Consider the following 14,456-nt stretch of genomic DNA (forward strand, 5'->3'; position numbering starts at 1 on the left):
CAGCACAGACCCTTCACCGAACGAGGTGGCGCTGTGGTCAGCACACTGGACTCGCGTTCGGGAGGACGATGGTTCAAATCCACATCCGGCCATCCTGATTTAGGTTTTCCGTGATTTCCCTGAATCGCTTCAGGCAAATGACAGGATGGTTCCTGTGAAAGGGTACGGCCGGTTTCCTTCCCCATCCTTCCCTAATCCGAGCTTGTGCTCCGTCTCTAATGACCTCGTTCTCGACAGGACGTTAAACACTAATCTCCTCCTCCTCCTCCTCCCAGACCCTTCCAACGTTTGCTGCAGGGCCATACACGCCGAAGGCCATCGGTCCGAAGGACCATAAAAACTGATTCATCTGGAAAGGCCACCTGTAGCCATTCAGTGAACGTTCAGCTGCGGTACTGGCGTGCAAAATGCAGCCTTCTTTACCGATGGATAGCAGTCAGCATGATGGGTACATGAACCAGGTGCCTGCTGTGTAAGCCAACGCGCAGCAACGTTCGCTGAACAGTCCTTGAGGATACACTGTAAGTAGTCCCTTGGTTCATTGGCGGTCAGTTGCTCAACAGTTGCACGTCTATTCGGCTCCTATACATCTTTGCAGCCGTCATTCGGCGGGATGCAGTTTAGAAACTCAGCCGTTTCGAAACTGCTTCCATACTTGACCCGAAAGCCAACGAACATGCTATTTGGACGTCAGATAAATCGCTCCGTTTCCGCATTATGACAACGAGTGTTCTGTTTCTCTGCCGCACCCCCCCCCCCCCCCAACACGCTTTATATGAGGTGCGACAATAAAGTAATGAGACTAATGCGAAAAAAATGTTGCTTACTGTTTTAGTCAAGTTTAGTGTTCTCCCCTTCAAAGCAGTTCCCTTCTGATTGCACAAACTTTTTCCAGCGCTTCTGCCATTGATAGTAACATTTCTGGAACTCATATTCTGCAATATCCTCCAAGACCCTCGTCACAGCTTTTTGGACATCTTGTGTTGTTTGAAAATGGTGTCCCTTGACCACCGTTTTGACTCTTGGAAATAGAAAAAAAGTCGCACGGAGCGATATCTGGTGAATAAAGTGGCTGTGGTAGTACTGAAATTTGTTTTGAGGTTAAAAATTGCTGTACTGACAGAGCAGTATGGGATGGCGCATTATCGTGATGCAGAATCCAATTATCAGCAATACCAAGATTTTCAGTTATTATTAGATGAACCGTTTCTCGATTGATGTTCAGTTCTTCTGCAATCATTTTCACAGATAATCTTCGATCAGATCATACAAGTTCACGCACCATGGCCAAGTTAACATCCGTCCGTAAGGTTGATGGTCGTCCACTGCCATCTTCATCTTCAATATTCGTTCTGCCTTCACTAAACATTTTATGCCAACGAAAAACTTGAGCTCTTGACATAACCTCCTCTCCAAAAGCCTTCTGAAGCTTACCATAACTTGTCGCGTTTTCACCCAATTTAATGCAAAAAGAAATGGCATGCCATTGCGCAATATTATGTGTTCCATTTCTGTGATGGGAGACACAAACACGTGTTAACTTATTACAGCACAACTCACGACTGAGCAGTTGCATCGATGTGCCGCTTGGACTAGAAGCAGCTTATAGACCAAGGTCAAAGATATTGTACCGACGCAAGTCTGCAGGGTTGCCACATCTTGCAAAGAAAATCAGTCTCATTACTTTATTGTCGCACCTTGTATACCCTCTACTGCTACTGCTGCCACCTGCCGTCTGTGAGTGGTTACTGCACTTTGACGTCTTACCATAGCTGGCGATCAAAATGTAACTGCACTGTGTATAAACAATGTGGTGCGCTCTCCCAAACTGACATCTGACACCTACATGATAGTCTCAACGCACGGTTGGACTGCACTGGTGCTAAGGAAACTAAACAATATATACTGAGACCGTTGTGCAAGACAATCTGTCTTAACACATGTATCACCCTATGTTCTGATCATCTAAACTGTACGTCTGCATAATACGTGAATGAAGTCACATTCATTTGGACCATTTCTTCAGGGTGCTTATTTTGCAAGTTCCACTAGAATGTGTCATCGGTGTACCGTAGTTACCACTAGCTTGTAGACACCCAACGAAAAATACCATGCGCATAATATCTGGCGCTGTCAAGCCTACCTCATTTCATTGGCTTCCATGTTAGCCCGTCAATTTTGCACGTGTCTATTGAAATGAAATAATCGTGTGGCATTGCTAGCCGGGAAGAACCACCCAGGGAAGTTCGGCCGCCGAGTTGCAAGTGTTATTTCTGATGGCGCTACATCGGGCGACTTGCGTGCCGGTGATGATGACATAATGATGAGGACAACCCAACACCCAGTCCACGAGCGGAGAAAAATCTCCAACCCGGCCGGTAATCGAACCCGGGCTCGCTGCCACTCAGCTAATCAAGCAGAAGGCATGTCTAGTGCTCTTACGAGGGAATTCAGCAAGGTCTCCAGGAATCCTAATCTACCACGCATAGAGACCTGCCGCACTTAAGTCTTAAAAGGCTACTATCACGACGTCAGAACTTGCGTGATGCTTCTGGCATGGTTGCCAGAGCTATTAAACCTCGAAGAATGGAAAGGTCGGTGGAAAGCAATAACACACATGCGCCTATGCTAAGGTGCTAAGCTCCCAAGTGCCTCTCACTTACCGTGAAAAATATGTACTGCCCTAAATGGAATTCGAACAGGCTATGACCACTACAAAGATACATTCCACAAGTGGAACAAGCTGCCCAATTCAGATTGTGACTGTGTAGCCCCACGCCTCGCTCACATCGTCAGCGACCCTCAGATTCGAGCATATCATGATAACAAAGGTGATTTCCTGTTAGCAACACCAGAGGCTGTGCACTGTATTAAAGAACTGGACATTCAGTTATACATATAAACTCGTCAAGGGCATTGTTCCTGATTTGTAGCCGGCCGGTGTGGCCGTGCGGTTCTAAGCGCGTCAGTTTGGAACCGCGTGACCGCTACGGTCGCAGGTTCGAATCCTGCCTCGGGCATGGATTTGTGTGATGTCCTTAGATTAGTTAGGTTTAAGTAGTTCTAAATTCTAGGGGACTGATGACGTCAGTAGTTAAGTCCCATAGTGCTCAGGGCCATTTGAACCATTTTTGAACCTGATTTGTATATATGTGTTGACAGTTGTGTATATTAGCCGTAGGCTAAATAAATAGAACCAAATTCCGGCTTCTGACCGCGGGTGAACCAGAACAACACGCTAAACCTAGAAGGGGCAGTCAAATGAAAACGAGTTAGAGGGAAAGAAAGTAAGTAAACTGGTCACTGTGTCAAAAGTAATCACTATAACTGCTAATACATTTGATGCAAGATGGTCAATGCCTTTACGGAAAAAATGTTTCCAGTGCCTACGGAACCAGCAGTGCACGACTGCTTTCGAAGCAAATCGATGGCCACGATGTCTTTCTTCCGGGCACCAAAAATATGGAAATCACATGGGAAGAGATCGACGTGGTATGGAGGATGGGTAAGAACGTCCCAATGAAACTTCTGCAGTGTAATCGAAACAAGCTTGGCAAATGTGGTCGGCGGAACGCATAGTTCTGTGGAACAATACCCGTCGTAATTCTGCCGCTTCCTGTCCGCACTGCACTAGTAATGAGCTAAGCTGTTACTCCGAGGCCGATACTGAGAAGTTCTAGAAACTCAAACAAGGATCAGTTTCAAAAAAATATTAAATGAATTTATTCTTTCTTAAAATATTTCCCTTTAACACCAACACAGTTTTGCAACCAGTGATGCCATTCTCCCTGGTGCACTTCAGTAACCTGGTTTTTATAATGTTCACGTGCTTCATATGATGACGAAAAATTGATTCCATGCATTTTATCTTTAATTTTCGGATACAAAAAAGAAATCGCACGGTGTTAGGTTAGGGCTGGATGGTGTAGGGTAGATAGTGCTGACCTTTCGGACATCCAGGTATTCAGTTGTCAGTTTTGTACGTGCCGATGCGTTGTAGATATCTAAAATTATTTTTCCTTTTGGTCAATTTTCATGGACTTTTTCAGAAAACTGCGATAAACAGACATTTTTGTAGTAATCGGGAGTAACGGTGCGTCCTATGTTATAATGTTACAGTTACGATATGACACGTTTTATAAAAAATGCTACGGACTATCATAAGCTCTGCGAATTTGTCGGACTTTTATAGGCTTGGGTTCTGTTCGCAATACCCAGTGAACCGATCGACTTTTCTTTACAAGATCATAACAGTGAACCCAAGGTTCGTCATTAGAAACGACATTTCAGAGATATCTGAAATGCCGCCTTGGGATTTTTCCGGAGTTTTTCAGCGCCAATCAATGCGGTGTTCTTTTCGATCGGGAATCAGTTTATGGGGAATCCATAACAAAGTTTTTCCACGTCTTTTTTTTTAATTTTTTGGCTTTCGGCACTTACCCATTCAGCTGTGCCCATTCGAATTGTACCCTGGTAGGATATTACATAGGCTTAACAACGGAAAGATCCCGACATAAAATAAATTTAACATCCGTAGGAACTGTTGATACATCTTTTTTTGGATTTGACTGATACCAATACCGAACGTCGCCTGAATAAATTCATACGTTGGCCGTCGATCTTCAAGCATTGTCGTCTAACAGCGACAAGATTTTCATCACTAACAGCAGTTCTCGGGCGTCCTTCACGAAAGTTGTCACTGAGAAAAGACCGATTATGCGTTACATGAGGTTTCTTCGCCAAATGCATTTCTAAGCCGATCTTCACAATGTTTAGTGATTAATGACGATTTGCGTAAAACTCAACAATCTACACGGCAATAAACTCCCAAAACATGAGGAAGAAGCTGTCAAATATTTAAAAAAATCATTTTTTTAAGAACCAAGTCAATCAAATTTTTTTTTCCAAGTATCCCTCGCAGAACAGTAAGAATCCACCCGCGACACATAAGTGTGATCGTTTGGAAAGTAAGGATGTGCATAAAGGTGTAAACAAATGAAAACTGAAAATCTACGTAGGTACAATGAGGACAGGTCTACCGCATACAGATTTTGTCATTTCAGAGCGGGTAGAAAGAATTTGATTCTTCGCTTCTCCATTTCATTCGCCTTCCTCGAAGTTTTAATTGCGTCCGTGCTGTATTCGTTAAAATGTGACTTATGGTTATTTGGAGGCAGTAAAGTTTGTAAAATTTACTGAGTTCTGTTTCTATGCACGTGTTTTACTTACTGCACCAAGTTTTTCAGAAAAAAAAAACTTGATTGCCCCTTCCGTGACGCGCTCCGTTGCCCGTAACGGTCGCAGTGCCTTCTGGGAATATTATTTCTTATCGTGTGCAGTTTGCTGAATCGTGGCCACTACAGAATGCTAGAGATAAGTGGCTGCGTCTGGTATCTGGAACCGAGATAAAGGGCACTGTGCAACTAGGTCAGTTTCTCGGTAACGCAAGATCACTGCCAAGGTCGGCTGGTCCACGCTAGAAAAACCTACAGCTGGAAGGAAGAAAAGAAGAACATTAAAATTTACTGCCTATGATTCAGAGTGGACAAGGGGCAGAGGAAAAGTCTTACAATCTGGAGGCACCACAACGGCTGACTGGAAAGTGTAAAGGAGGCAAAGGGGAGAAAGGCAATTATTTAAATAAAAGATTTTTAATATAACACATTTTAAAACCGACTAAAACATATAACAGTTTCTCCTAGCCCCATACAGATAGTCCTGAAAATATGTGCTTGTGAGTTTTTAATAACTATGAAAATACTTGTAGAATTTAAAACGAAAAACGTGGGCCCATGTAATAGATAATAGTCAGGTGAACTATTCATTCATCAACTATATATTGCATGCGCCCCAGTTTTTCGTTTTAAATTCAGCAAGTACTTTTATAACTATTAAAAACTCACAAGCATAAATTTTCAGGACTATTTGTATGGGGGTTAGGAGAAATTATTTTATACACTTTTTAGTCCATTTTACGCTATAATGTTATGTTGTAATAAAGTTTTTATTTAACTAATTATTTACTGGCTTTCAGTCTTGTGTGTATCAAATTTTTCAATCGATTTAAAACATTTCGATGGCAACAGACACACGTGGCAAATTTCAACATTATTTCAGTTTCTATTCATCTAAGTCCGCCAATACGTTGCTTATTCCTACGATTACTTCACAAAAATACCTCGAAGGTAAAATTTAGGGAGAATTGAGCTCACTCTGGGACATACCAGCAACCATTCTTACCACGAAACATTGGCAAGTGAAACAGGAAAAGGGGGAAATAGCAGTGGTATACAAAGCACCTCGCCACACATCAGACACTAAAGTGAGCTGTTATTGCATTGTCATCCAGTTCGGGCTATGCTGAAAGTTTCAAGTCTCTTCCTCATCAGGAAATGATAGTGGTACTCAAAGTACCCTCCGCCACACATCAAACAAGAAAGCTAGTTATTACTGCATTGTCATCCAGTTCTGAGCAGTGTTGAAAGTTTCAAGTCTAGCTCTTTGAGAAATTAGTTTAAAATCAGTTTGTGCCGGACAAACAGACAGGACAGCGACCTAATAAAAACGTGCTAAACGGTGTCTGTTAGTAGTGTCTTATCAGTACCTATGCTTTACACGGGTGTTAACTGTGACGCAGATTTCTACGGATGCCTTATAACAACTATGCAGTGCAATGACGTGTGAAATGTCATGGATGATTCTCGATTCTCTCTCTCTCTCTCTCTCTCTCTCTCTCTCTCTCCTCTCTCCTCTCTCCTCTCTCTCCCCTAAAGGTTACCCGCGTACTGGGTACGCGGGTACGCTGCTTTCACGAATTGCCGAACTTTTATTAGATCTTAACTTCGTGGCCGCGGGCCCTTCGTGTTACCCTAGTGGTCAGTTAAACGAAGACACAGAGTATTTCGAAGTTTTTGCATGAAACTTCTAGGGCGATAGATCACGTCATGAGGAACAACGTTTGTTAGATTCGCTACTAAAATATATTTCTCCACTTAGAGATACCGATTTTCAAAGTTTTCTTGTTGGAAATCACGTTATCAACTTATTGGGGCACCTGGTTAATAGACTCTGCTAGTTCGGTGAAACCTTGTCGTTCCTGACTAGTACTAAAGATAAACGTCACTTTTGACCTGATCTATCATCCCTAGACGTTTCATGCAACGGTATTGAAGCACCCTGTATGCAAAAAATGCTTTCAGCCGGAATCCGTGAATTTACCTGCGAAAGCATCCTATTATTGCTTTTTGTTACGCATTAAACCCCTTTTGGCTGTCAGAAACAGAAGACTCCCTACATTTTTTTTCTTATCTGGCGTAAGGCGTTTGTCATTTTTAGCTTTTAGCACTTGACACAGAAAACAAAACTTACAACACCTACATTTTTAGTCTATGTTTTTGTAGTGCAGCGAATTGTCTCCTGTACAAGCTTCAAAACAAACATGTAAGGTGCCTCAATACTTTTTACGTTCACTATATGAACTCAATGTACTGTAAGCGTAAATAGCACTAAGGAGATGTACACCCTAAGAAAAAAAGAATAGAAAGAAAGACGCACCAGAAAGCAGCTGTCCGAATGGGACGGAATTTGGTGTATTTGTTATACATGTACAAATAAACAAATGGTTACAATTCCAGAAAAATTGTATGATTTATTCAAGTGTAAGAGCCTCACAACTGAGCAGGTCAACTGAGCATATAGTGCTCCAAACATTCTCAGTCAGGGAGAAATCCAGCGACCTTGCTGGCCAAAACAGGGTGTGGTAAGCACAAAGACAAGCAGTAGAAACTCTCGTCATGTGCGGGCGGGGCATTATCTTACGGAAATGTAAGCCCAGGATGGTTTACCAAGATGGACAAACGAGGCATGGAATATCGTCGACGTGCTGCTATGCTGTAAGGGTGCCGTGAATGACAACCAAAGGGGTTCTGCTATGAAATGACACACGAAACCATCACTCCTGGTTGTAAGGCCAGTAGGGGGACAACATGGCACCAGCGCATTTTGTTAGTGCGGGTTGCCTACATCAGGGGAGGTATGCACTCAGGAGCAAAACTATTGTTCTCCATTGATTGACATATCATTAACCTATTGTTCTCTTTTAATTGACAGGTCTTTAACCTATTGTCCCCCCCCCCCATCCCGCCAGCCGGAATGGCCGTGCAGTTCTAGGCGCTACAGTCTGGAACCGAGCGACCGCTACGGTCGCAGGTTCGAATCCTGCCTCGGGCATGGATGTGTGTGATGTCCTTAGGTTAGTTAGGTTTAATTAGTTCTAAGTTCTAGGCGACTGATGACCTCAGAAGTTAAGCTGCATAGTGCTCAGAGCCATTTTGAACCCCCCCCCCCCCCCCCCCCGCCAACCTCTCAGGAAACCTCCAACCCACCCCTCGCCCTTGCTGCTACAAGTACACTTTCAGGTCTGATTTATTGGAATAGCCCCTCTCACTCTTATCAGCACCAAGATTCAAGCTGGCTAATGCTAGAGTAGCACGTTGGTTTTTTGTACTACATACGTAGGGGTTGCACTACTAGTAGATCAACTTTTGTGTATCGTAGAATTACGAAATATCTCGAAACAAACGATCTATTGACGCACAACCGGCATGGATGCAGAAAATATTGTTCCTGTGAAACAACAGATTGCTAACACCAAGTAGTGAGTACTACTGGCAAGTTGATTCCACATTTCTGTATTTCCAGAAGGCTTTTGCAACAATCGCCTGCTAATAAAGTTGCGTACCTGTGGTGTATCTGCCCCTGTTGTGTGACTGCACTCATGAATTCCCGACAGAAATGTTACAGATCGTCGTAATCGACAGGAGGTCATATAGCGAAACTGAAGAGATATCTAGGATTCCTTAGGGAACTGTTACAAGTTGTCTGCTGTTCTTTGTCTACAACGGGCAGTCAAATGAAAACGAGACACATGCAGAAAAATAAATAAACTGTTTATTATTTCAAAGTAACCGCCATAACTATTAATACATTTATCCCACTGAGAGACAAGACCGTCAGTTCGTCATGGAGGAGGAGTGTAAGGACCCTCTTAGATTGTTTGCGGATGATGCTTTGAGTCTACATAAATAATTTAGGAGACAATCTGAGTACCCTCTCAGATTGTTTGTGAATCACGGTGTCTGTGGTTTACCGTCTGGTCAGAGAGTCATAGGGTCAAAGAATTGTAAAATTACTTAGACAAGACATCTGCATGCTGCAAAAAGTGATAGTTCATCCTAAACAAAAATGTGAGGCCCAACACATGAGTACCATAACAAAAAGTTAAAATTTCACTTACTCAATAAATCACAAAAATTTAAAGATTGTCCATTCAACTAAATAACTAGGGATTACAATTACGAACAACTTAAATCGGCATTATCACATAGAAAATGTTGCTGGAAAAGCGAACTGAAGACTGCGTTTCACTGGCAGAACACACAGAAGATACAACTCTACTATAGAATCTGCCTAGACTACGCTTGTCCGTCCTCTTCTGCAGTATAGTAGTGTAGTATGTGATCCTTGCCAGATGAGATCGCGGAGGCTATGTAAATATTTCAAAGAGAGGCTCGTTCTGTATTATCACGAAATATATAAGAGCGTACGACGGATAAGACAAGAAAGTTGGCGTAGCAGTCATTAAAACAAAGGCGTTTTTCGTTGCGGCGAGAATTTTTTCACGAAATTTCAGTCACCAGTTTTCTCCTCCGAATGCCAAAATAATTTGTTGACTCCCAAATGCACAGGAAGAAGTCACCGTCGTAATAAAATAAGATAAATCACTGCTCACGCGGAAAAATTTAGGAGTTAATTTTTCCCACATGCTGTTCAAGTGTTCAAGAATGGAAAGGCCCAGAAATAGTGTTAAATTGGTTGTAGGCACCCTCCTACCGAACACTTGACCCTCCGTATTTCCTAAGTGGAAACTATAAAAGCTTTTTAAATAAAACAAACATTATTAACATTCTACATCTTTATTATTCTTGTCTACATACTTGTACTTGCAGCCATCTGCCACTAGAGGGCTTCGAACTGCAGCGTGTTACATCGCGGTGTGTAACGTAAATATGTCAGTGCGCAAGGAACAATATGCTGTAATCGAGTTTCGAATTCGAAGGGTTCGTCGACACATGGAACCCCCCCCCTCCCCCCTTCAGATTCTCAATGCCAGACCTCTCATGAGCGCTGCGACATCTGCAACAATCTGAAGCCTTGGGGTTCATCGATCACCTCCATACTACCCCGAGTTGGCTCCATCCGATTTTCGTCGGTTCCCAAAATTTAGATAACATCTGGGAGAACTTTACTTTGGTACTGATGAAGCGGTGCAAGGAGAGGTGAGATTGTGGCTCCGTCAAATATTCTACAGTGATGGTATCAATAAACTGTTCTCTCTCTGAGAGAAATTTGTTTGTCTCCAGAGTGACTGTTGAGAAATAAATAAGTAGTCATGAAGAATAAAGACGCAGAATGTTCATAACATCTATTTTATTCAAAAATCTTTAAGAGTTTTCATATAAATTCGGAGGCACTACTTGTCAGCAAGCCTTCGCATACGTAGATGCTGACAGACATCAGTGACTGAAATGGTTCAAATGGCTCTGAGCACTATGGGACTCAACTGCTGTGGTTATCAGTCCCCTAGAACTTAGAACTACTTAAACCTAACTAACCTAAGGACATCACACACATCCATGCCCGAGGCAGGATTCGAACCTGCGACCGTAGCAGCAGCGCGGTTCCGGACTGCGCGCCTAGAACCGCGAGACCACCGCGGCCGGCATCATCAGTGACTGAATTAAAGGCATAGCCGATAGCAACTCATTCACGACCGCTCAACCACCGCCAACAATTCGGGGAGAGAGTAGATTGGTCACATCTGTCTCGCTTGAAGCATCAGCTTATTATTATTATTTTATTATTTATCAGTGTTCTCACTGGTTTGATGTGGCCCGGCAAGAACTCTTCTCCTGTGCGAACCTCTTCACTCCAGAGTAACACTTGCAACCTACGCCCTCAATTATTTGCTGGGCCGAGCGGTTCTAGGCGCTTCAGGCTGGAACCGCGCGACCGCTACGGCCGCAGATTCGAATCCTGCCTCGGGCGTGGGTGTGTGTGATGTCCTTAGGTTAGTTAGGTTTAAGTAGTTCTAAGTTCTAGGGGACTGATGACCTCAGATGTTAAGTCCCATAGTGCTCAGAGCCATTTGAACCATTTTTTTTTATTTGCTGGATGTATTCCAATCCCTGTCTTCCTCTAAAGTTTCTTCATTTAAAACTCCATCTAGTAACATGGAAGTTATTTCTGATGTCTTAACATACGTCCTATCATCTCTGGATTTCTTCTCGTCAGTGTTTTTCATATATGCCTTTTCTCGCTGATTCTGCAGAGAACCTCCTCGTTCCCTATCTTATCAGTGCACCTAATTTTCAATATTCTTCTGTAGCAACATACCTCAAATGCTTCGATTATCTTCTGTTCTGGTTTTCCCACAGTCCATGTTTCACTATCACACAATGCTGGGCCCAAAACATACATTCTCAGACATTTCTTCTTCAAATTAAGACCATAGTTTGATACTAGTAGGCTTCTCTAGGCCAGGAATGCCCTTTTTGTGTGTGCTAGGCTGCTTTTTAAGTCGTCCTTGCTCCATCTATCATGAGTTATCTTGCTGTCTATGTAGGAGAATTCCTTAATTTCTCCTGCTTCGTGTTCCCTATTTCTGATGTTTCCTGCTGTTCCATTTCTGCTACTTTGCACTACTTTCGTCTTTCTTCGATTTAATGCCAAACCATGTACGTATTAGACGCTGCATTCCACACTACAGATCCTGTAATTCTTCACTTTTACTGAGAATAGCAATGTCATCAGCTAAACTTATTTCCTTTCACCTTGAATTTTAATCCCACCCTTGAAACTTTCTTTTATTTCATTCATTGGTCCCTACTGAACAGTAGGGGCGAAAGAAAATAAATCACTGTCTTACAACTTTTTTAATCTGAGCACTTCGTTCATCGTCTTCCAATCTTACTGTTTGCCGACCGGGGTGGCCGAGCGGTTCTAGGCGCTACAGTCTGCAACCGCGCGACCGCTACGGTCGCAGGTTCGAATCCTGACTCGGGCATTGATGTGTGTGATGTCCTTAGGTTAGTTAGGTTTAAGTAGTTCTAAGTTCTAGGGGACTGATGACCTCACAAGTTAAGTCCCATAGTGCTCAGAGCCATTTGAACCATTTTTTTTCTTACTGTTTCCTCCTGGTTCTTGTTCGTATTGGATATTACCAGTCTATCCCTATAGCTTGCCTTATTTTTCTCAGAATATCTAACACCTTGCTTCATTTAACACTGTAGAACGCTTCTTCAGGTCGACAAATCCTATTAACGTATCTTGCTTCCATTTTCACATGCAATGTCAGAACCGCCTCTCTGGTGCCTGTACCTTCCCTGAGGCCAAACTGATAGTCGTCTAAAAGATCTTCAGCTTTCTTTTCCATTCTGATATATTATTCCTGCCGGAAACTTGGATGTATGGGCTGCTAATCTGATTGTGTGCTAATTCTCGCACTTGTCTGGTCATGTAATATTCAGAATTGTGTGGATGATGTTTTTCCGAAAGTCTGGGCATATATCGGCAGTCTTATACATTCTACACACCAACGTGAGTAGTCGTTTTGTTGCCTCCCCCCCCCCCCCCCCCCCAATTACTTTAGAAATGCCGATGGAACGTTATCTACCCCTTTTGTCTTATTTGTTCTTAAGTCGTCCAAAGCTCTTTTAAATTGTGATTCTAATACCGGATCCCCTATCTCTTCCCTGTGGACTCCAGTTTCTTTTTCTATCACGTCATCAGGCAAGTTCTCCCCCTCGTAGAGGCATTCAGAGAACTTTTCCAGCTCTTTCCACCTACCCACTCTCTCCTCTGCATTTATCAGTGTAATTCCAATTGCACTCTTAATGTTACCACCCTTGCTTTTAATTTCACCGAAGATTTTTTGACGTTTGTACATGCTGAGTCAGTCCTTCCGACAGTCATTGCTTTTCCGATTTCACATTTTTATGCAGCCATTTCGTCTTAGCTTCCCTGCACTTCCTATTTATATCATACCTTCTGCATTCCTGAATATTTCAGAACGTTTTTGTACTTCCTTCTTTTGTCGATCAGCTGAAGTATTTCTTCTGTTACCCACGATTCCTTCGCAGTTACCTTCCTTGTCCCTATGCTTTTTCTTCCAACTTTTGTAACTGCCCTTTTTAGAGATGTTCATTCCTCTTCCACCGAACTGTCTACCGAGCTTTTGATTATCGCATTATCTATAGCCTCTGAGAACGTCATGCGCATCTCTTCATTCCTTAGTATTTCCGTATCCCGCTTTTTTGCACATTGATTCGTCCTGACTAGTCTCTTAAACTTCAGCCTACTCTTCGTCATTACTAAATTGGGATCTGAGTCTATATCTGCTCCTGGGTACCCCTTAGGATCCAATAGCTGATTTTGGAATCTCTGTCTGAGCATGATGCAATCTTCCGGTATCTCTCGGACTTTTCCAAGTATATCTCCTCCTCTTGTGGTTCTTGAACAAAGTATTTACGAGCTTAAATTTATTGCAGAACTCAATTAGGCTTTCTTCTCTCTCATTCCTAATCCTGTAACGCTTTCTTCTACTTCTTATCCTTACAACGCTTGCTAATCCCTCTCAGTATACACATACAATAAATTGAGATCAATTCATCTGAGAGGAAAGAGGGGGGGGGGGGGCGGGGGGAGGGAAGGGAGTGATGGCACAGAGTGTTCATGGGAGAGTCTTTCAACGTATAACACCGAACAAGGTGCACAGAGGCAAGACCGTGGACTTGTATTGTGAAAGACAGGTGCTTGGCCATCCAGATTTAAGTTTTCTGTGGCTCCACCAAATCTCTTAAGGAAATGCCGGCATGACTCCTCGGAAAAAGACGTGGCCGATTTCCTTTCCTATCATTCCCAGTCCCAGATTATGCAACACTTCGAAAGATCTCGTCGCTGACGGGACGTCGGACTCAACTCTTTCTTCCTTTAAATGATAATGGCGCATATGGGAGCGATGGATAGGCGCGCATCCAGGTTTCGGTCCTGAAGGGGGTCACAGTTTGTTACCGTCCACCGGATGGGTGCGTTAAGCGTAATGGCCCTCGTGGTGCGTTTCGGTAAGAGTCGACTGCTCCGCTACTGTGTTTCTCTCTCCATTCATCCTTTCGATTTCACACCTCGAAGCTAACACAGCACTTAAAATGCATTTATTACAGGTACCCTCCTGCATATAGCCTACAGGGAGTGGACACAAATATGGAAATATCTTAAACACAACACTTTGCCATGCCTAATTTGTGTTGAAAAACCTTTAGCATTCAAAGCAGTTTCCAGTCGTCTCGGAATCGATAAATACAGGTCCTGTATGGTTTTCAAGGGAATCTTACACCATT

General features: G+C 43.0%; 1 protein-coding gene across 2 annotated transcripts in view; it reads right to left on the minus strand.

Moving 5' to 3' along the window:
- Positions 1 to 14,456, minus strand: part of LOC126198965 (uncharacterized) — a 219,632-nt gene that overhangs the window by 34,733 nt on the left and 170,443 nt on the right. The window contains exon 2 of one of the 2 annotated variants that reach the window (XM_049935617.1): positions 5,230 to 5,394. The exons of the other annotated variant lie outside the window; for it this stretch is intronic. The gene's annotated coding sequence lies outside the window, so the exon portion shown is untranslated. The remainder of the gene's footprint in view (positions 1 to 5,229; positions 5,395 to 14,456) is intronic. 2 annotated transcript variants of the gene reach the window in all.

This window comes from Schistocerca nitens, chromosome 8 (genome assembly GCF_023898315.1).
Source record: "Schistocerca nitens isolate TAMUIC-IGC-003100 chromosome 8, iqSchNite1.1, whole genome shotgun sequence".
Taxonomy (NCBI): domain Eukaryota; kingdom Metazoa; phylum Arthropoda; class Insecta; order Orthoptera; family Acrididae; genus Schistocerca; species Schistocerca nitens.